The following is a 21,569-nucleotide window of genomic DNA, read 5'->3' on the forward strand; positions in this document are numbered from 1 at the left end:
TCAAGGAAACTGGCGGTGGAACGAAGAGGTTAAGAGGAAGGTAGAGTCTAAGAAGGTAGCGTATGCTAAGTTGGTGGAGAGTAAGGATGATGAGAAAAGGCAGACAAATAAGGAGGAGTATAAGTGATACAAAAACTAACCTAATAACCGAAATTTAACACTAAAGAAGCAAAAATCAGCAACTAGAAGAAGAGTAGATGAAGAAGAGAACACACGGATTGCATTAAACTTAAAGATAGATAGTGAGACATACACCTACACCAATGAATAGCACAAAAGTGTTTATCAAACACCAAGACACACAACACCAATGGAGGATAACACCACACTCTTAGGTGGACACAAAGGGATCAACTCTACGAGCACTCAACCTTTCTTGCCAAAATATCAACAAGTGTGATTCCACACTCAAAGATGACCCCAGTTTCAATGTCTTTTCCAAGACTTACACTAAGATGGATTTTACAAGCCCTATACTAAGGAAAGAAAATAAAATTTGTGTTTCACTTAATCAATTCTTCAAAACTAATGAAAAGTAAAGGCCTTAATGTCTATTTATAGTTATTACATACAAAGACTAAAATACCCTTAATGAAGGGTGCTCCTTTGGAGTGTAAAAAGGGAGTTTCAAAAGACCATGATATCCCTAAGTTGAGGCACCTTTGGAGTGTATTAAAGGCTGTCTTGGAGTGTATTCAAAGATCTTATTCTCGTTTTAGTGAATACCCTCCTTTGGTTGATGGCATTAGACTGTCACAAGCCTCCATTTGCATGAACAAAGCTTGAAGACGTTGCAACTCTTTGGCTTAGCTCCTTTTGAAGTCCTTGTAATACTTGTGCTCTCTATGCTTGTATCATCCTCTCCATATTGAAAGGAATTTGACCTCAAATTCATACTTGCAAAACCAAAGAGAGGGAAAACAAACACGCAATCCTCATGGTATGAGAGTTAGCATTAGTACTACAAATTATATAATCACGCCAAGGGGGTACACTTTTGGAATTATTGTAACCTTATTGATTTGAGCTTAAAAGGCAGTAATATACATGGTCCAACATGAGATATAGGAATAGACAAGGCTTGATTCTTGAGAGACTAGATAGATGTCTGGCTAATAACCTTTGGATCAATTTATATCCTGAGGCATCAGTCAGCCATCTACCTAGAACTCAATCTGATCACTCACCCCTCCTCTTAAGCATTGGCTCTACTCCTGCCAATCAGATTAAGCCCTTCAGGGTGGAATCCATATGTCTTAGCCATCATGACTTCCCCAAACTTATCAAAGACTCCTTCCTTAACTGTCCTTGTATCACCATGGCTACCCTAGACTTTGAAGAAAAAGCCAGGGACTGGAATAGACTCATCTTTGGTAATATTTTCCACAAGAAAAAGTACTTGCTTGCAAGGTTAGCTGGCATCCAAATATCTCTTAACTACCCTACCAGTGCTTTCCTATATGGTCTTGAGAGTGCTCTTCTAAAAGATTTCAACCACATTCTCAACCAAAAAATTGAATTCTAGAAACTCAAATCGAGAATCTCTTGGCTCTTGGAGGGGGACTCTAATACTAAATTCTTCCTTACTTCCACCCTCAATAGAAGGAGAAGAAATAGGATCAACTCTCTTGTTGATGAAAATAGCACTTGGCATTACCACCCTAAGGATATTATCGGTACAAATTCTAGATACTATGCCAACCTTTATACCATTGAGCACTACTTAGGGTACATTGCCACTCAATCTAACCTCTCCTCTTTGGGGCCCATCAACTCTCTCAACTATGATCTTCTTTAAGCTATTCCTTCCTTAGAAGAGGTCAAGAGGGATATTTTTTCTTTTAAGCCCAACAAAGCCCCTGGGCCTAATGGATTACACCCCTTTATTTACCAAATATTTTTGAGATACTTTGGGCCCCCCTAGATAAATTTTGCCAAGAAACTTTCACCTCTTGCTCCATGGACCCTAGAGTCAACTTCGCCTGCCTCTACCTAATTTCTAAATATAAGAATTCCACCTTCCTTAAGAACTTTAGACCCATAGGCCTTTGTAAAACTCAGTACAAAATTATTACTAAGATTATAACCACCAGGATGAAGCTTTTCCTAGCAAAAATCATTGGCCCCAGCCAAACCAGGTTTATGGCTAAAAGAATGGCATCTGATAATGCAATTATTGTCTAGGAATATGTTAGTTACTTCTCCAAGATGAAGGGTAAGAATGCAATTATTGATGTGTTTTTGTGACCATGTAATTATATTTAGTTCATTGTTGGATTTGCTCAAGTTAATTCAAGTTAGTTTTGCATTTGATGAAGAAAAAAAACTCATTGAAAAAGCTTGCAATAATGGTGAAAGAAAGAGAAAAAGAGATGTTTTAATGTGAAGAAGAAAAAGAAGAAGGAGGAGGAAGGAGGGGGAGGGGGGGGGGAGACGGGGGCTGCTGCTGAAGAAGAAGAAGAAATTCGGGTGGGGTGAGGGTTGTGAAAGAACAGGTGTGGGGAGGGGGGGCTGTGAAGAAAAAGAAGGAAGGGGGGTACCATTTGTAGGGGGGTGCGCGGATTTAATTAAATAGGTATAATAGATTTGGTACATATTTGTAGTGAATCTATTTTTATTTAGTGCGTGGATGTTATCTTTTAATAATTTACTTTTTTCGTAAGATATATTCATTAATTATTTTATCCTGTAGTAATTACAGAGTTACAAATTCTTGTATAATAATTTATTCTATCTGTGCTATAATATATATCTAATTCTAGATTTTCAATGTTATTTATTATTTTATGTTGTTCTTCTCGTAGTGAGTTTTTTAAATTATATAAACTATCACATGTATTTTTATCTAAATTTTCTAGGGTTTTTTCTATCCATATTAATTTTTCTTTTAGGTCTTTTATTATTTGTCTAATTCGGTTTCTATAATTAATTTCATTATTTAGATTTTCTTGATTTTCTCTAGTTTGTCTAATATATTCTAACATATCTTAATCTGAATAATATCCTTCTGGGTAAATTTCTTCGTATAACTGTTCTAGGTAATTTATAGTTTCAGTTTCGTAATCTATTACTTTTTCTAATATTATTTTCTTAATATCTATAATTTCTATGTTTTTAAGTATATATAATATTAAAATTTTAAGATAATCTAAATGATCTATTTTTAAAATTGTTTTGTAGCTGTTTGTTTTAGTCTTAGTAGTTTTTGCATATTTTTATTGAGAAATTTTATATCTTTATTTTCCATGTGTTTATTTTTATTTTTTCTAGTAACTGCAAAAGTTTTTTTTTTAATCTTTTTTCTAAAATTTTATGTAATTTATCACCTTAAGTATTTATAAGAGTAGTTAGGTATTTGTGGTATATAGCTTATTCTAGACGTATAATATTTACCAAAAGCTTTTTCTAATATTATTTTTCTTATATCTGCTACTTTTATATTTCTAAGTGCATACAAAATAAGTATCTTGAATTTATCTACCATCACATCAGATATATTATCATTCATTTTTCATAAATTTGCTTTTTTCAAAATATTCCCTTCAATCACGTACACAACAAAATATGGTCATATTGGCTTACTATATACTAGAGTATTCTTAAATAATATGTTCTTCCGTCACTATTAACATGGTAATCTGGATACTTTTTCCCTTAAACAGCGCCTCTACTCTGGTTACTCCCCGCCACGGCTTCTTGCCTCAATGGTTTCACCTTTAGGATGGCATAGTCCTTAGGGATATTTCTCCGTTTCCTCTTTGTTAATAAACTTCTTAACATATTATTCTTCGAATAATTCTACTATAAAGTAACTAATATGAATTATTTTATCATATCATGATTGTTGGGAATTATGAAATTAGCTATTCATAATTATAAATAGATATACCTGTTCCGGTAGCTTTGATGTTTCTGAGTTTTGTTGTTCCTGTTGTTCCATAGCTTTTTCCATTGGAGTATATTTTTCTAATTAACTGAGTAAATTTTTTGTTTGTGGAATGGAGAGAGATTTTTTTCAAAAGAAGGCTTTCGGCTTTCGGCCTGCTTTCCGCAATGCTTCTGCCTTTGTATTTATAGAATGCTTTTTACAAATTTACATCTCTAAAGAGTAATGAAAAATTTAAAGAAGTGGGGTCTATCCCACCTAACCTATCCTAAATTTCTACGTAAGTTAAAATCTAAGAAAGAAAAGATATCTTTACATTCAATTTCTAAGATTTAAGAAAGTAAAATGTCAACTATAGTGGCTACATATATGTTAAAAGTCTAACAAATTAATTAATATACAGTATCTTGTCTCCGTTGATTTTTGTCGTATCTGCTCCATTATTTGCTCTGTATCTGCTCCATTATTGCTCTGTATCTGCTTCATTATTGCTCTTTATCTTTATCCTTCCAGCTGGCATTTTATCTTCTTTATTCTAGGTGTACCTCTGGAATAATATTATCTTCTCCATTGCACCTCGAACATTGGTGGTCTGGATATTTATGTCCAATTATCTTACAGTATCTCGTTAATAGTCCGTCTGAAATAAATCCCTTTTTTATTGCTCGTGCAGTAGATTGTTTTTCTGGGTTGAGTAGTGTCAATATCCACTGTCTTACGTCTTCCATATCTGCTTGTCTTAGTTCTTTCGAATTTGAATATATCATTTGGTGGTCTCTTGAATAGTAGCTCCATATTGGATTTCCGTTAGCGTAGTTATTTGCTAGTTCTTGTATGATTGTAGCTAGTCCAATAAGTCTTTTATTTGCGTAAAAATCTGGTATCTCTATTCTAGGTATCTCCGGTTGTCGCGATATATCTTCCGGTATAATCATGTCTCTTGTCAGTCCTATCTTTACAACTTGTATCACTGGTTTTATCTCATCATACAATATCTCTGCTGGTGCAGTATAACATTTTATATAAAATAAAGTTCCTTTTGTTATTCTTTTATAGGTAGTAAATATCTTATATAACTCCTCCATGGCTGTTAGCTCTTCTCCGTCTTGGGTGTATATGGTATTTAGTAATCCATAATCAAAACAAGTTTTGACTAGGCTTGGGTTAGTTTTAGGTAGTGCTATCAGTTTGTTGTATCCTTGTAATTTTTGGGTTATATAATTGGTATTTGGTTCTTTGGTATCTGTAGCTCTGGGGTTATGGTTTAGAAATGTTTGGACTCTGTATATATTTTCTATGTATTTTTGGGATGTGTAGTTGTATATTTTCTTGTCTTGGTTTAGGCTGTCTCGGTATGTATTAACTTGTGGGGGTATGAATAAATGGTCTTTTTGTGCTTTTGGGGTAAATGGTTTTTCAAATATTTTATTCATATTGGCATTCTGGTATCTTGGCTTATTAACTCCTTTGCTTGTACCTGCAGAAGTAGATTGATAAATGTTATGGGTTTTATGGAGTGTCCCAACGTCTCCTTCTATCTCTGGATTTTTAATGTCTTCCGATCGACATAGCTCTGCACATTGCTGAGTTAGCTGATTTGTAGCTATAGACTTCAGTTTACCTTCATTAGTCTTTAGCTTTTCTATCTCATTACCCATACTGTCCACTTTCATTGAAAGCGTAGTTAGGGTGTTAAGTATTTTTTCTAGAGTATCTTCCTCTACTATTTCAGTCTGTGTAGCTTTGTCTTGATATGTAATCTGCAATAACATTTTTGTTAGTACTGATAACTTCAATTGTAAATGTGAAATTTAATATATTTAAAACTAGTCTTCGAATCTCTTTTGTTGTAACTGAATTTTGTATTTTCTTTGTTAGCCACCAACGTACCTGTGTATTATCTGTTCGTACAATAAATTTGTTATATACAATATATGGCTCAAATGATAATAAACATTTATATAATGAACATAACTCTTTTCTATTTATTTCCCATTTTATTTCTGTTTCGTTGAACGTACCTGAGTAATATCTACAATGATGTTCTATTTTTTCTGCTTCATATCGATATTTAAGTACTCCTCCGTAACTATATTCACTTGCATCTGCTTCTACTATATATATAAATTTTCTATTTTCGTCTGGAAATTGTAATTTAGGTAATTCTCTACAAAGTAATTTTATTTTTTGAACTTGTTTTTTATCTTTTTCATCATAATTATATTCTATATCCTTTTTTAATTTTTTCTGCAGTGGTTTTAAGGTTTCTGCTAATTTTGGAATATATTCTCTTACTTGGTTTACTAATCCTAAAAATGATTGTAATTTCTTTTTTGTATCTAATTCTTCTTTCGAATTTATTATTTTTTGTACTATATGTTGTTGCATTTTTACTCCACTTTTATCTATTTGTATTCCTAAAAATTCTATCTGGTTTTTCATAATTTCAGCTTTCTTTTTGCTTAGACTTATTCCTGATTTTTCTATTATATCTGTGAATTGTTCTAATAATTTTAAATGTTCTTCTTTAGTTTTTGTATATAATAATATATCATCTATGTATACTATACAATTAGATAATTGTTTAAAATAACTATCCATAAAATGTTGATATCTACCTGGTGCATTTTTATATCCAAATGGTAACACATTCCATTCATAAAATCCTTGTGGTACCGTAAATGCGGTTAATTCTTTAGATTCTTCTTCTAGCTTTAGGTGGTAAAATCCTGATTTACAATCAAATTTGCTAAAATAATTATATCCTTGGATTTGTCTTATTTTTAATATCTTGTTTGGTATTGGGTAATTATAGGTTATAGTTTTTGCATTTAAATTTCTATAATCAATAACCATCCTACTTTTTCCTCTTTTTTGTTCACTATGTTTATTTACTATAAATGCTGGACTATTATGTTTACTATTACTTTTTTGTATATATTGTTTTTCTAATAATTCATCTATGTGCATTTTAAATTCTTTTAAATCATCAAAATTATATGTTAATGGTTTTTGTGTGATTATGCTATTTTTATCTATTAATTCTATTTTTATAGTAGTTTTGTGTTTTTCCCATCCTTTTAATGGATCTTCACTATATAATTGTTCTAATTTTTTCTGGATTATTTCTATTTTATTTATTGAAAATATAGTTATTTCTGTTTTATTTATCGAAAATACTACTAATTCTATTGTATCTTCAGTATTTTTTATATTTTCTAACTTTTGTGTAATTTTTTCACTTCCTTTTATCCAATCAGTTTTCTTTCTTATTTTATTATTAACTCGTTTTGCTCTTACTTTTTGTTTGCATGGTGTTGTAAACCACCAGTCTGTTTTAGTTATTATATGTGGGTATAATTTATCTAAAAATGGCATTCCTAAAAGTATATCTTTTGATGTTAATTCATAGTTATAAATTTCTTCTATTGTTAATATCTTATCCCATACTTGTATTTTTACATTCCTAGCTTTATAAGTAATTAAGCTTCCTTCATTATTAAATCCTTTAACTATTATTGGTGTTTTTAGTTTATCCCATTTGCTTTCTGGTAAGCAATTATATCTACATAAATTAGCTTCTGCTCCTGTATCTATCATAGGCGTATAATATCTACTGTAATATCCTTCTACTACTATCTTCATTAATACATGTATCTTCATTTCATGTTAAGGCTCTTTTTAAGAATAACTTTTCTTTGTTATATGTTAAGGTTAATTGTGTATGTTCTATATTATATGGTTTTACTTGTTCCAACCATTTTATTCCTAATATTATATCTGCTTTTTGCATTTCTTCTTTTACTTCGAATTCTATTTTCATTTTTCTAACTCCTAATATTATTTCTTTTTCTGCTAGATTTTTATTATTTATTAAACTTCTTGGTAAATCTGGGCATATATTATTATCGGTTTTTATTTCTTCATTTTTTACTAGATATTTTGCTATATAATTTTCTTCTTGTCCTGTGTTCAAAAGTATTAAATATTCTTTTTCATTTATTTTTCCTGTTATATAATATTGGTTTAAATTACTTATTGAGTTTATTTCATAACTTGTTCTTTTTGATGAGCTTGATGATTCTGACTTTTCATTAGCTATTCTTTTCGTTGTACTTATTCTATCATTTACTATTTCTAAATTTTCTTCTGTATCTATGTCTCTATAGGTATAATCATTATAATCTATTGTTTTTACTATTTGTTCAAATGAGCTTTCTATTTGTATTTTGTTAATCTTATTTTTTCCTGTTATTTTATGTTTTGTTGTTAATACATATAGATTTTTACATCTTGCTGTAAATATTTTACTTCCTGGGGTTAACTCTATTCCTGATATTTTCCAATATAATACTAGTGATTTATCTATATTCCTATCTGTTACTGCTACTGAATAATTCGCACTTATTATAAATTTAAATTTTTGGTATATTAAGTTTCCTTTTACGGCAGTTATTATGCTTTTTTCTATAGGTTTTATAATTCTATCGTCTGCTAAATATAATTCTATTGGTGTATCTATTCCTTCTCTAAAACATGCTTTTATTAATATCTCTGTACCTCCAAGGTGTACATATTTTATTGGATCTCCTTTACTTTTTATATCATTTATTTCTTTATTAATTATTCTTTTTGTTACTAGTGGTATACTAGCTTTTCCTTTTGCATATCTGCAATCTATTACATGTTCTTTTTGGCATACTACATAATATTCATCTTTTTTCCTAGTAAAAATATTTTTTATTGTTGGTATTTTAAATATTTTGTCTACACTTAAATCTAATTCTTTTCCTTTTATTTCATCAAATATATTACTGTCAAATATTATTTTTTGTTCCGTTCCTTCATCATTTAAATATTCTTCCTTTGTTATTATTTTTATATCTTCTTCAGTCATTTAATTCATCTATTTCGCTATCTAGTTCATTATCTGTTTCATTTTCTGAAATTTCATATATACTATCTTCACTTTCTAATTCATAATCTATATAATCTATCTGCATGTATTCGGTATTTTCTATTTTTATTTCTGATATTTGTTTATTTTTTGGATTTTTAGGTAATTTACAATCTCTAGCTAAATGTCCTAACTTTCCACAATTATAACAAGTACATTCTTTTATAGATTTCTTTTTTCTATATGGTCTTTTATGTTTATAATTTTTTACATAGTATCTTTTTCTTGGTTTTTTATATTTATATTTTGATTTTTTATATTTCTTATATTTCTTATGTCTTTTTCTTTTCTTATAATATCTTTCTTCGCATCCAAATTGCGGTGCTATTTTATTTTTGCAACAAGCTAAATTTCTTATTAATGTTTTTTCCATTTTTAATTCTTCTCTATATTTTTCACATAAGTTTCTATACCATTGTTGTAAATATTTTATTCTTGCTCCTAACGTATCTACTATTTTTGCTTCTTCCCAACTTTTTATTATTTTCGAACTAAATGGTTCGGGTAATTTAGTAAAATATAATTTTCTTATTTCTTTACTTTCTTCTATACTATATGCTCCTTTGTAATAATATTCTTTAAATGCGCAAGTATATTCATCTATATAGCACATATTACATATTGCTAATTTTAACATTAAATTCCTATTTGTATCTTTTTCTTCATTTTGTTCTTCTTCGATTGTTGTCGTGCTGCCAAATTCATCTTTTATAGCTGTTTCATATTTTTTTAATAGTTCTATAGGTGTTAGTTTAGTTGTTGTCGATGATGTTCCTTCTATAGGTTTATTAGTTCTTAATACTTTTTTGCTATTTTCGGTTAGATTTGCAAACCATAGTTTTACTGATCCTATTAATGTTTTTTCTATATATTCCGGTGCATCTACTATATTTATATTATTATCTAATAATTGTTTTGTCATATATCCTGTCCATAATTGTATTGTTTTTTCTGTATCTATTACACAGTCTAGGTCTAAAAAGTTATAATTTTTATTTACTATTTGTTTTGGTATCCATTTATCATATTCATTATATTTTTTAAACTTATTCTTATAATATATAGGTTTTCTTAATTCTGTCGTTTTAGGTATTATATTTTCATTTTCTTTTTTATCAAGAGTATTTATTTCTGTTTGGATGTTTTCTAAATTTTCCTCATTAATATTTTGTTCTTCATTGATTTCTAAATTTTTTGTATTTGTTAATATTTCCGTGTATGTTTCACTATCTTCGGACTCATAGTTATCTGTTTCTTCAACATCTATATTATTTATTTCTAATTCTTCATTTTTTATTTCTAATTTTTCTTTAAATTGATTTATCTCATTTAGTAATTTCTGTTCTCTATCTTTTTCTTCTTTTTCTTTCTGTCTTTGTTCATACAGTTCTTTTAACATTTGTAATTCTTTTTCTAGTTCAGCAATTCTACTATTTTTGGTTTCTTCTATTTTTCGTATTTCTTCCGTAGTTTGTTGTTTTATTTTTTCTATTTCTTTATTCCTATCTATCTCTTCATTTTCTTTTTCTATTCTTACCATTGCTGTTAATTTATCTTCTAATTTTAATTCTTCTTTTTCTAACATTAGATATAAATGTTCACCTATTTTCTTATATCTTCGTCCTAGATTAGAAAATACTATTTTTATTTTTGATCCTTCGTAGTTTTCATATATTTTTTCATCTATTATAAATTCTTCTTTGTTCATTTTATTGTGAATAGTTCATGTTGATATATATATTCTAAGCTATCTATTTGTGATTCTAGTTTTGATATTTCATCTTTTTGTGTATTTATTGAATTTTTAGTTACTCCGGCAAATATATTATAATTTAGTCTTTCTATTCTTATTTTTAATTCTTTACGTTTTTCAGAAATAATTTGTTTTAATTCTTTATATTGTTGTACCTTATTCATTTTAAATTATATTTATAATATTTTGGTAGATATCTAAATCTAATTTTATTATAATTAGGCGGTATATGTTTCATTCTTCTAGATTTTAAATGTGTTATTAACTTTGATTCAATACTGGATATTAACGTAATTAAATAGGCTAGTTTTTGTGGATTTTCTTTTGTTTTATTTAGACTTATATATTCTGAATAATTACTAATTAAAGATTTTTTAATTTTTCTAAAAGCTTCTCTATTTTTAAATGGTCTTCGCATAATTAATTTAATTTTTTCGTAGGTAATTTTTTAACTTTAATTCGATTCTAAATAATTTTAATTCTATAACTCTAACTCTAATATATATCTCTTCCGTACTTTTTAAATTACTGTGCTTTGATACCATTTGGAGGGGGGTGCGCGGATTTAATTAAATAGGTATAATAGATTCACTACAAATATGTACCAAATCTATTATACCTATTTAATTAAATCCGCGCGGTCTATTTTATTTATATAAAATATATATTTTTATAAAAAATATACTCTTTATAAAAATAGTATATATATTTTTTCTTTTCAAAAAAAAATTATAAAAAGTAAGAGTGTGGAATTTTTTTTTAAAATAATTTTTACGTGACAATGACATGGCACTGATGTGACACTGATTTGACAATGACGTGGCGCGTGTGTAGTGCACTCTCCATTGTCAGAGTGGTATTCAGTTTTAAGGGGTGAAAATAATTCACTTTAAAGATGTTAAGGGGGTAAATAAATGAAAATTAAGTTTAAGTGCTAAAGTGAATTTTGGCGACAAGTTCAGGGGAAAAATATGTGTTTTCTGTAAAAAAAATAAAAAATTATGTAAATAAGATCTTGGCCATCAGATTTCTTTTTTAACATGTGACCTCATCCGCACTCCATTGCCATATACTAGAGCAATTAATATCGGAGGGGATCCTCTCCCCATTCTCATGTATTGGGGTAATTTTTAATGTATTGAAAAATGGTATAAATCAAGTAATGATAAAATTTTAAATTTATGATGAAAGGGATAAAAATATTTAAAAAATAACTAGTTTATATTATGAAGAGGTTCTTTTATTATTGTGGCTAAATTTACGTCAAAATTATTTATTCTAAACTAAAATATCAAAAATGTTAAACCAAGTAAAATAGAAATAGAAAAGAAATGGAATTATATTCGAGCTCGTTGAATTCATAACGTGTCCCTAGAAAACTTATTCTCTCTTAGTAGGCATTTGGCCATAAAAAACGTATTTCGAAAAATATTTTTACAATTTTTTATTTTTTGAAAAACACCTCTTAAGGTGTTCACTATTTTTGGATTGAATTTTTCCCCTCACTTTATTTTTATATACTACCCCAACTTTTTAATTTGTACAAAAATCACCAACCAAATTAATGTCCTACAACCACCAACCAAAAATCAATGCAAAACACACCACTATTTATTTATGGGGCATTTCCTTCACTTTGCAGACATAATTTTACTCATCTTCTTCTCAACTCTTCTTGATTCATAGACGACAAGAAAGGATTTTAATAAAGAATAGCTACTTACTAATGTTATTAATTTATGTCTTGATGAATATTTGTAATAGACTTATTTCATTCGGAGCATGCATGTTGATTTTGGATGGTGAAAGACAAGAATTTCGCATGGTTTATTTTGGTTTATTGGTGATGTAATGGGAGACGGAAACATGACTTCATGTGGTTGTTTTCAATGTTCAATAGTAATGTTGTTTACTTTGTGTGTTATAGTGGAGTTGTAAAAGTTAATTTGGGTCATTTTGCTAGTTTTTAAAAATTGAGGGTATAAATCATATTTATAAAAAATTATATCAAAAGTCTAAAATATTTTTGAAAATACTATGGTCAAACACAACTCCAACTCTATTTTCAACTTCAAAAATATCAAATAAAATAAAAATGTTTTTGGTTTTATGGCAAAACCGGTCCTTAGTTTTTAGGTATAAGATTATTTTCTCCCAAGCAAAGGCGGATTCAGGATTCGGAAGCTCCGAGTGCCACCTTATTTTGAACAATAACGTATACTCCGTACGATATTTTTAGGATAGTGGAGTCAATATTTAAGGAATAAACTATAATTATATATATCAACAAATATTGGTATTACATGAAGGCTTACCTAGTTGGTATTGTCAAGTGCTTTGTAAGAAGAGGTCAAGGGTTCCATTCTTCATAACCACAATATCTTTTGTTTAAGAGAAAGCAGACATATAGTGCTAAAAATCATTTTAAAAAACTGAAAATACAGTGTTGAGCGGGGATGAACCTGCATTTTTGGAGTAAAGCTCAACCACTTGCACCACCAATTCCTTTGATAATGTAGGTGCCAAGAGTAATATTCATACATTAACTGATACATATACACATAAATATACAGAGTTTCAATCGAAAAGTGCGGGTGCCGTAGCACTCCAAACCTTGTGAATAGATCCGCCCCTACTCCCAAGATAGAACGGATAAATCACATTGGTGTAGTGGTACTTCCAATTTCATTGTACAGCGAACACAAAGTACAACTAAATCACACTTAGAACTTACTTTGCAAGTGCAGGAAATATTGTAGATAACATAGTTCACATTGTTGCGATCATTTCAACTATGAACACTACATATTTTCATAAGTGCGTAGAAAACTAAATTTAATATTTTTTTTGAAGCGGCTTACACTTTATAATTGTATAGGTGATTTCTAGATATGTTATTTCGTATATACACTATTTATATACCCCACATCAAATTTAGAAATCATAAAAAGCTTTAACGCTTGTCTTATCCTTGTTGCTAAATATTGTCTCATCATAAGAATGAACTATAAATTTATTTTGAAAATATTAAATCATCATCAATGACTTCTTAAATTTTATTCTCTTGAACCTAGATTTTGGGATCTCTAGCATTCTAGGTTGAGTTATTGCCACGATGACTTGTCTATGACTATAGTTCTATTGTCCCCGATAATCTGTCAACTACCTTTCTAGTTAGTCCTTTTGTAAGTGGATCTGACACATTATCATCTGACTTTACATAGTCAATTGTGATAATTTCACTTGAGAGAAGTTGTCTTACAATTCTGTCGTATATGATGAGATTTTTCGATTAACATAACCTTCCCAAACCTTCTTATTGTGATATGCCTATCATAGAGTTTGCATGTAAGACATGGTTTAGACCAAAATAAAATGTCTTCCAAGAAATTTTGGAGTCATTCAATTTTTTCATCGACTTTATCTATATAATGACCTGAATTTATGAGGTTTTATTTTATGTATTTTCATTATTTTTTCTTTCTCCATAATTGCTACATATTGATTTTGGGGTTTGAAAATGATTGACACGATTTTCAATATGAACGGGAATGATTTGTGCGAATTTGTAATTTTTTAGAGGCTTGATAAGCCATATAGTCAATTTTGGCCAATATTTGATGATCTGAGTGTCAAATGGCAATATGAACGGCTAGTAGATCCGAAATATTGAATTTGAAATACTAACGTGGTTGGTTCAAATTCGAGAGATTTTTTTTGTATTTCGATCCTTTATTTGGAAAATAGTGAAAAGGGGTCTTGGGGGTAAATTTGTTGAAAACTATCTTTTTAAAAAAAATTGACATCGTCATTGAGTTTGGAATATCAAAAATAGCCTAGTAGCATAGTTCATTTGTATTCACGAAATTTCAAACAAATATCGAGGTTCCAATCGAGAACTTGACATTTTTGCCAAATTGTTGATGTAGCATTAGCTGGTGCAGCCACCTAAGCGACCTATTGGTCGTTAAAGTAGAAGTCGCTTAAGCAACCAAAGGTTCGCTTTAGCAAAGGGCGCCTAAGAGAAGTGGGACCTCTTAAGCAAAGCCCGACCATTATGGAGTACTCGTTTAAGTGACGTACCAGCCGATTAAGCAGCTATTTGGCCGATTAAGAGGTTTTCGTTGTACAATATAAATATTTTTATTTTTTTTTTATTTTTACCATTTTTTGACGTTTGAGCTTTAAGTTTGGGTGATTCTTGAGGATTTCTTCACCATTTGAGCTTGGATAAACTCCAAAGCCTTATTTTCATTATTTTTCATCGATTATATCATCAAAATCAACTTTAAATCATGATTGCAAAATGAATATTTGGGGTTTTTACTTGTGAAGTTTGAAAGGGGGTTTTCTTCGATTTGGACTTTGTTTTTGATCCATTTTCATATGGGTTTTATCCTGTAGACTCATATAAACTTGAAGAATGTGTTTTTAAAATAAAAATTCAATCGTACCCCTTTCAATTTTGAATTTATCTTTTGAACACATTTTGAACCTAGTGCAAATATGGGTAATATGAGTATCATTATCTTTCTTTTAATGTATATATGCTATATTCAAATATTGTAGTTGATTTTGATGTCGCTCGTTAGGAGAAGGCTCCAGGTTGAAGCACTTTAGACTGAGATTTCATCATTTTAAGGTAGGTTATGGCTTAACTTCTTTTAGATTGAGTTGGATAGTTAATAAATAAGTAAATCGTACTATATGTTGAGTAAATAACTATGGAGTTTATATTTTGAGATTATTATTACTGTTCTGTGTCCGTGTGGGGGCTTATTTATTTCTTACACGCATATTTATTTTGATAGTGCCTAATTAGAGTTGATGACCATGAATTGTGGACACATTGAGTGAATTTCTAGGCTCATTTATATATATTTGTGTTTGTGTGTATATATATTCGATAGATTGAATATCATCATATTAAGTTGATTATGAGCATTACATCCTCATTTTATACATATACATTCATGAGATACTAGTATCATTGAGAAACCCTATTTTTAAAAAAGTAAATGAGATACTTTTATGAAAACCCTCTCTATGAAGGTAAGACAGAGAGGTGAGTTGAGATTAATATGAGATATACTATATGGGTTGGAACCCCATGGGTCCTACTGGGGAGATTCCAGCTCAGTGGGTGTATACAGAATCCATGGATGGCTTTGACATTCATCCCATCTAAATTGTATTGTATTGCATTCATATACACATCTGTCATGATTTCTTTAGTTTTCTTAGATTGTGCTTAGTTTTAACATATTATACATGTATTTATGTGTTGTTTTTGTTTCTTTTTATATATTAGAACTGTTCGAAGAGATAGTGTGAGATAACGTTTGAAACTTTTCTGCTTAAAGGTGACGTGTCCATAGCTTTTTTTACTTATATTATTTCCTACTTTGCTTAGTCGGCTTATAATACCTACTGAGTACAAGTGGACCATACTCTTCCCTATTGTGCTCTTTTAGTGTAGATCCAAGTTTGAGTACAAGACGTGGTAGTTGATTACGTACGGGTTGGAGTGGTGTTCGAGGTACTGGGTGCTTTAGGGATTTCAGAGCTTACTCTGGACCTCCTCTTATCTTACCTTATGTCTTTATTTCATTTTCAGAGACAGCTATGTATTTTCAGATTCAATTATGTACTAGATGCTTTTACACTATGACACTAGATTTTGAGGACCTATGAAATTGTTTTTAGACTTTCATCTTAATTATGTTTTGTACTGGCTTGACTTTGTCCTAAAAGTCTCACCTTATTTTATGTTATTGTTAATTTTATATTTTCCTTATTCAATTTAGGTGATTAGCTTACCCAACAAGGTTGAGCCGCGGTGAGTGTCATCATGACCCATTTTTGGATCTTGACAAATTATTATCATATTAGCCAGGTTTATCGATCTTATAAATGTAAGAGCAGGATGTCTAGTAAAATCACACAGATCGGTACATAGACATTCATATGTATCTTTGAGAGGCTATAATATGTCTTTAGGAAAAACTTCTCTATTTTGATTCTTAGTCGTGTGGGTTGTTCTTATTATCTAATGTTCTAAGTTATGCTCTACTCTATTTTGCATAGGTGGTAAGGACTCGATATCGAGAGGCTAAGAATATTGGGCCAGTACTCGAGGATGTAACCTAAACCAGAGAGAGATAGGTAGGGGTCGTAGATAGACCATAGGTAGTGTTTGGGCATGACCATCATCTATGGTATGACAACTTAGGTCACACAGGGTTCAGTCGATACCCCAATACTTCAAGGTCTCTTGGTTTATCTCTTAAGTCATTTAGTGGGTGTTCCCTTGAGTGTACTTGGCATATTCTTCAAACTTTGAGTGATGTTGCACTGTCAGTTCTGGTATCTACTTATGGTATTCCTGCTTTTAGGGTACAACCACCATTTATGATACCCACATATATAGATTTATTGCCTTCCAGATTTACTATTTCTCTAGTTGTTTTAAGTATTGTTATGTCTTCTAATGATCATAAGAGATTTGAGAGGTTTACTCTCTTGGGTTCATCCAAGTTTAAAGGAGATATTGGCGAGACTGCCTTTAATTTTTTGATTGATTATTAGGAAAAGTTACATAATATTGGATCCCCTGAGTCTCATAGAGTTTTTTATATTACCTATCAGTTGATAGATGTGGCTAGTGATTAGTAGAGGTCATTTGCTAGTTGTAGACCTTTGGGTTTGCTTCCTATGTCTTGGACTTAGTTTGTTTGGGCCTTCATGGAGAGATTCATACCATATAGTTTGAGAGATCAGAATCATGATGAGTTTGATCATTTGGAGTAGGGCTTCATGTCTATTACTAAGTACGGGGCTCGTTTCCACACTTTATCTAGGTATTTAGCCGCTAGCATCTCCACCAAGTTTGAGATGATTAAGAAGTTTGTGAAGGGATTAGAAAATACTTATCAGTTGGCTATAACTCAAATGATAGATTCAAGGACTTCTTTCTAGAGTATTATTGAGCATGTCAAGATTACCAAGTTTATTATCTAGGCTACTCAGAGAGGTACCAAGAAGATGTATTTTCAGGGTGAGTTTAGTGGACATACCTCTCAAGGTAGAGATTTATCTAGTGGAGGTTTCCATGGTTATCATGGTTAGTCAGTTTTGGCCGCATTACAGGGATCAACTTATAGACCTTTGGGTTTTGCAGCTTCTCATAGCTAGGTATTAGGCCATACGGGTAGAGGTTTTGGGATTGGTTCTTCGAGCCAGGAGTGTTATTCAAGTTCATCCACACCTTCTCAAATCGAGTCAGGCCATAAAGGATGTTTTGTATGTAATTAATTTGGCCATGCATCCAAGGATTTCCCTCGACGTGCGTATGGATCTATTTCTCATGGTTCTCAACTTTAATTTTTCCCTAATCCTTTATCTACAGTCAGGGGTGGTCCATAGATTGGTAGATATGGTGCTAGAGGTGCTAGAGGTAGAGGTAGGGTGCTCATGGAGAAGGTCATGGGGTTACTCATTCTGAGAGTGGATGTGGTTAGTGTTATGCTATACTTAGGAGACCTAAGCAAAGGCTTATGATGTATTTTTTATAGGTATCGACCCGATTTTCTATAGATCTGCTTTCGTATTATTTGACTCTGGATCTACATTCTCCTATATGTTTACCTATTTTACTTTTAGATTTAATGTTACATGTGATCCCTTTGTTATGTCACTTTACGTTTCTACCCCGTAGGAGATTCTTTAGTGGTGAATCGAGTATACCAATCTTGTATGGTTACATTTGCATGCTGTGAGACTTGGCAGATGCAAATATCCTACGTATGATTGATTTTGATGTTATCTTGGGTATGGATTGGTTAGAACCTTCTCATGCTATTTTGGATGGTTATGCAAAGACCATGAACTTAGCTATGCTCGATGTTCTAAAGTTATCTTGGAAGGGAATGCTTAATTTGGGTATGAAGGGTGTTGTATCTATTTTGCATGCTTAGCGCATAATATAAAGGTGGTGTTTGTCTTAGTTAGCTCATATTTGTGATACTATCATTGCCTCATTGCCTTCTATGGATTCTATTCGGGTTGTTTATGAGTTTAAGGATATGTTTTCTATGGATTTTCATATGGTATACCTCAGATCGTGATATGGACATTGCTATTAATGTGAAGTCGAGCACTAAGCCTATTTTTATCCCTCTCTATAGGATATCCCCAACTGAGTTGAAAAAATTAAAAGAGCAGTTGCAAGATTTATTGAGTAAGAGATTTATTAGACCTAATATATCTCCTTGGGGTGCTCCAGTATTGTTCGTGAAGAAGAAATATGGTTCTATGTGTATGAGCATTAATTATAGATAGTTTAAAAAAATGAAAATTAAGAACAACTATCCATTTTCTCGCATTGATGATCTTTTGACTAGCTTTAGGGAGCTTTAGTATTTTCCAAGATTAATCTGAGATTTAAGTATCACTAAATAAAGATTAGAGCTTTAGATATTTTAAAGATAACTTTTTAGACTCAATACAGTCATTATGAGCTCTTGGTCATGTTTTTTGGATTGACCATTCCCCAACAACGTTTATGGAGTTGATGAACTGGGTGTTTCAACTATATCTTGAATCCTTTGTGATTATATTTATAGATGATCTTAGTTTATTCCAAGAGTAAGGCAGACCATGTGAAATATTTGAGGGTTGAACTTCAGAGGTTGCGTGATGAGAAGTTGTATGCCAAATTTTCTAAGTGTGAGTTTTGATTAGATTCTATCACTTTCTTGCTTAATGTGGTGACCAAGAATGGTATTATGGTTGATCCGGCTAAGAGCGACAATTCATAATTAGGATAGACCTACTTCTCCTATTGAGATTCAGAGTTTCATTAGTTTGGTGGGGGTATTATCAATGTTTTGTAGAGGGTTTCTCAACTTTTATGGCTCATTTATTTAGTTGACTCAAAAAAATGGTTTTTAGTGATAGGATGCATGTGAGAAGAGATGCTAAAACCTCAAAGAGTTTTTGACTTCGGCTCTTATCTTGACTTTACCCAAGGAGGTTGTGGATTTTATCATGTTTTGTAATTCTTCTAGTGTTGGTTTGGTGTTGTGTTGATGTAGGAGGGTAAGATGATTACTTATGCCTCTCGTCAGTTGAAGCCTTGTGAAAAAAACTACCCTACCCATGATTTGGATTTGGTAGCCATAATGTTTGTATTGTAGTTGTGGCGTCATTACTCGTATGGAGTTCCTTGTGAGATTTTTTTGGATTATCGTAGCCTTCAATACTTTGTTAGACGATGAGATCTTATTATGAGGCACCGACGTTAGCTTGAGTTGCTTAAGGATTATGACTTTACTATTTTTTACCCTCAAGTAAGGCTAATGTAGTTGTGGATTCCTTGATTCGTAGGTCGACTAGTATGGAGATTTTAGCTCATCTCTTGACCCAAGAGTGGTGTTAAGACTTGGGGGTTCAGTCCTTAGCTAACCAGATGGTTAGACTTGATATTTTGATACTCGGGCGTGTTTTAATCTTTGTTGATGCTAGATCTTTCTTAATGGAGCAAATTCGAGCTCACTAGTTTGATGATAAAAGTTTGAGGGTGATTCAAGATAAGGTATTGAGTGGAAAGGCTAGGGAGACATCTTTATATTGTGATAAAGTATTAAGGATTAGAGGCCGTGTTTGTGTGTCGAGAGTTAATGGATAGGTAAGATTGATTTTGGAGGAGGTATATTGCTCAAATATTATATCCACAGGTGTAACCAAAATGTATTGTAATTTGAAGCAACTTTACTGGTGGGCTAGTATGAAAAAGGATGTGGTGGATTTTGTAGCTTGTTACTTGTGTTACTAACAGGTGAAGGCCGAGCATCAAAGATCGGGTGGTTTGCTTTCGGGTGGTTTGCTTCAGAGATTACCCATTCCTGAGTTGAGTGGGAGCGGATCACTATGGATTTTATGAATGAGTTTCCTCATACTTCTTATGGTTCTGACAGTATTTGGATCATCATGGATCAGTTGATCAAATCAGAGCATTTTGTACCTTTTAGATTTTCTTCAGCGCGAGAGGTTGGCCCATATCTATGTTTATAAGATAGTATCTTCATGGAATACCAGTGACTATTATTTCAGACAGAGGCTCAATGTTCACTTCCACCTCTTGGCAAATTTTTCAAGAGGAGTTGGGTACTCAAGTTGACCTTAGCACAACTTTCCACACTTAAACTGATAGTCAGTCAGAGCAACTATTCAGTTTTTGAAAGATATGCTCCACGCATGAGTTATGGACTTCAAAGGTCAGTAGGGGTAATATTGTAACAACCCAAAAATACACTCTGGTCGCCACACGGTACTTACGGTCCCGAAAGACCATAAGCTAACCCATGAGTTGGTACCTGCTGTGAGCACTAAATAACATAACAAAGAAAACATGTGCGGAATTTAGCTGAAATGCCATAAGGTCTTAAAAACTGTATCAATACTGAAACATGATGTTAATATCTAAAAACATACTGAAAACTAACTAACTGCCTCCACTAGTCTGAAAGCCTCTAACTGAATAACTGAGGAGTTGATGGGACAAGACCCCAACTAACTCCGACTGTCTGCTAAACTGAGAAACTGAAATAAACATAACCGATCCTTGAAACATGAGGACTCACCACTGCTACTGCTACTGGTGCACTGGGATAACTAAGTACAGTCGGGAACCTGAGCGTCTAAACCTATGATATAAAACTCATAGCACAAGAAAAGAGTATGCGATCAGTACTTTGAATGTACTGGTATGCTAAATAAGGTAAGGCTGGGATGTATGGGTTTATATGGATAAATGATAACCAACTGAATGAATAGCATGGGATTACTGAACATGAAGTAATAACTACCTGAATGATCTGAAGTAACTTAGTAAGCATGCATGGGACATAGATTGTATGGTTAGCATGAGAATATTGAATATAAATGCGTAAGAGCTGTAAAATTTGAGAATG

Source organism: Capsicum annuum, chromosome 9 (genome assembly GCF_002878395.1).
Source record: "Capsicum annuum cultivar UCD-10X-F1 chromosome 9, UCD10Xv1.1, whole genome shotgun sequence".
Taxonomy (NCBI): domain Eukaryota; kingdom Viridiplantae; phylum Streptophyta; class Magnoliopsida; order Solanales; family Solanaceae; genus Capsicum; species Capsicum annuum.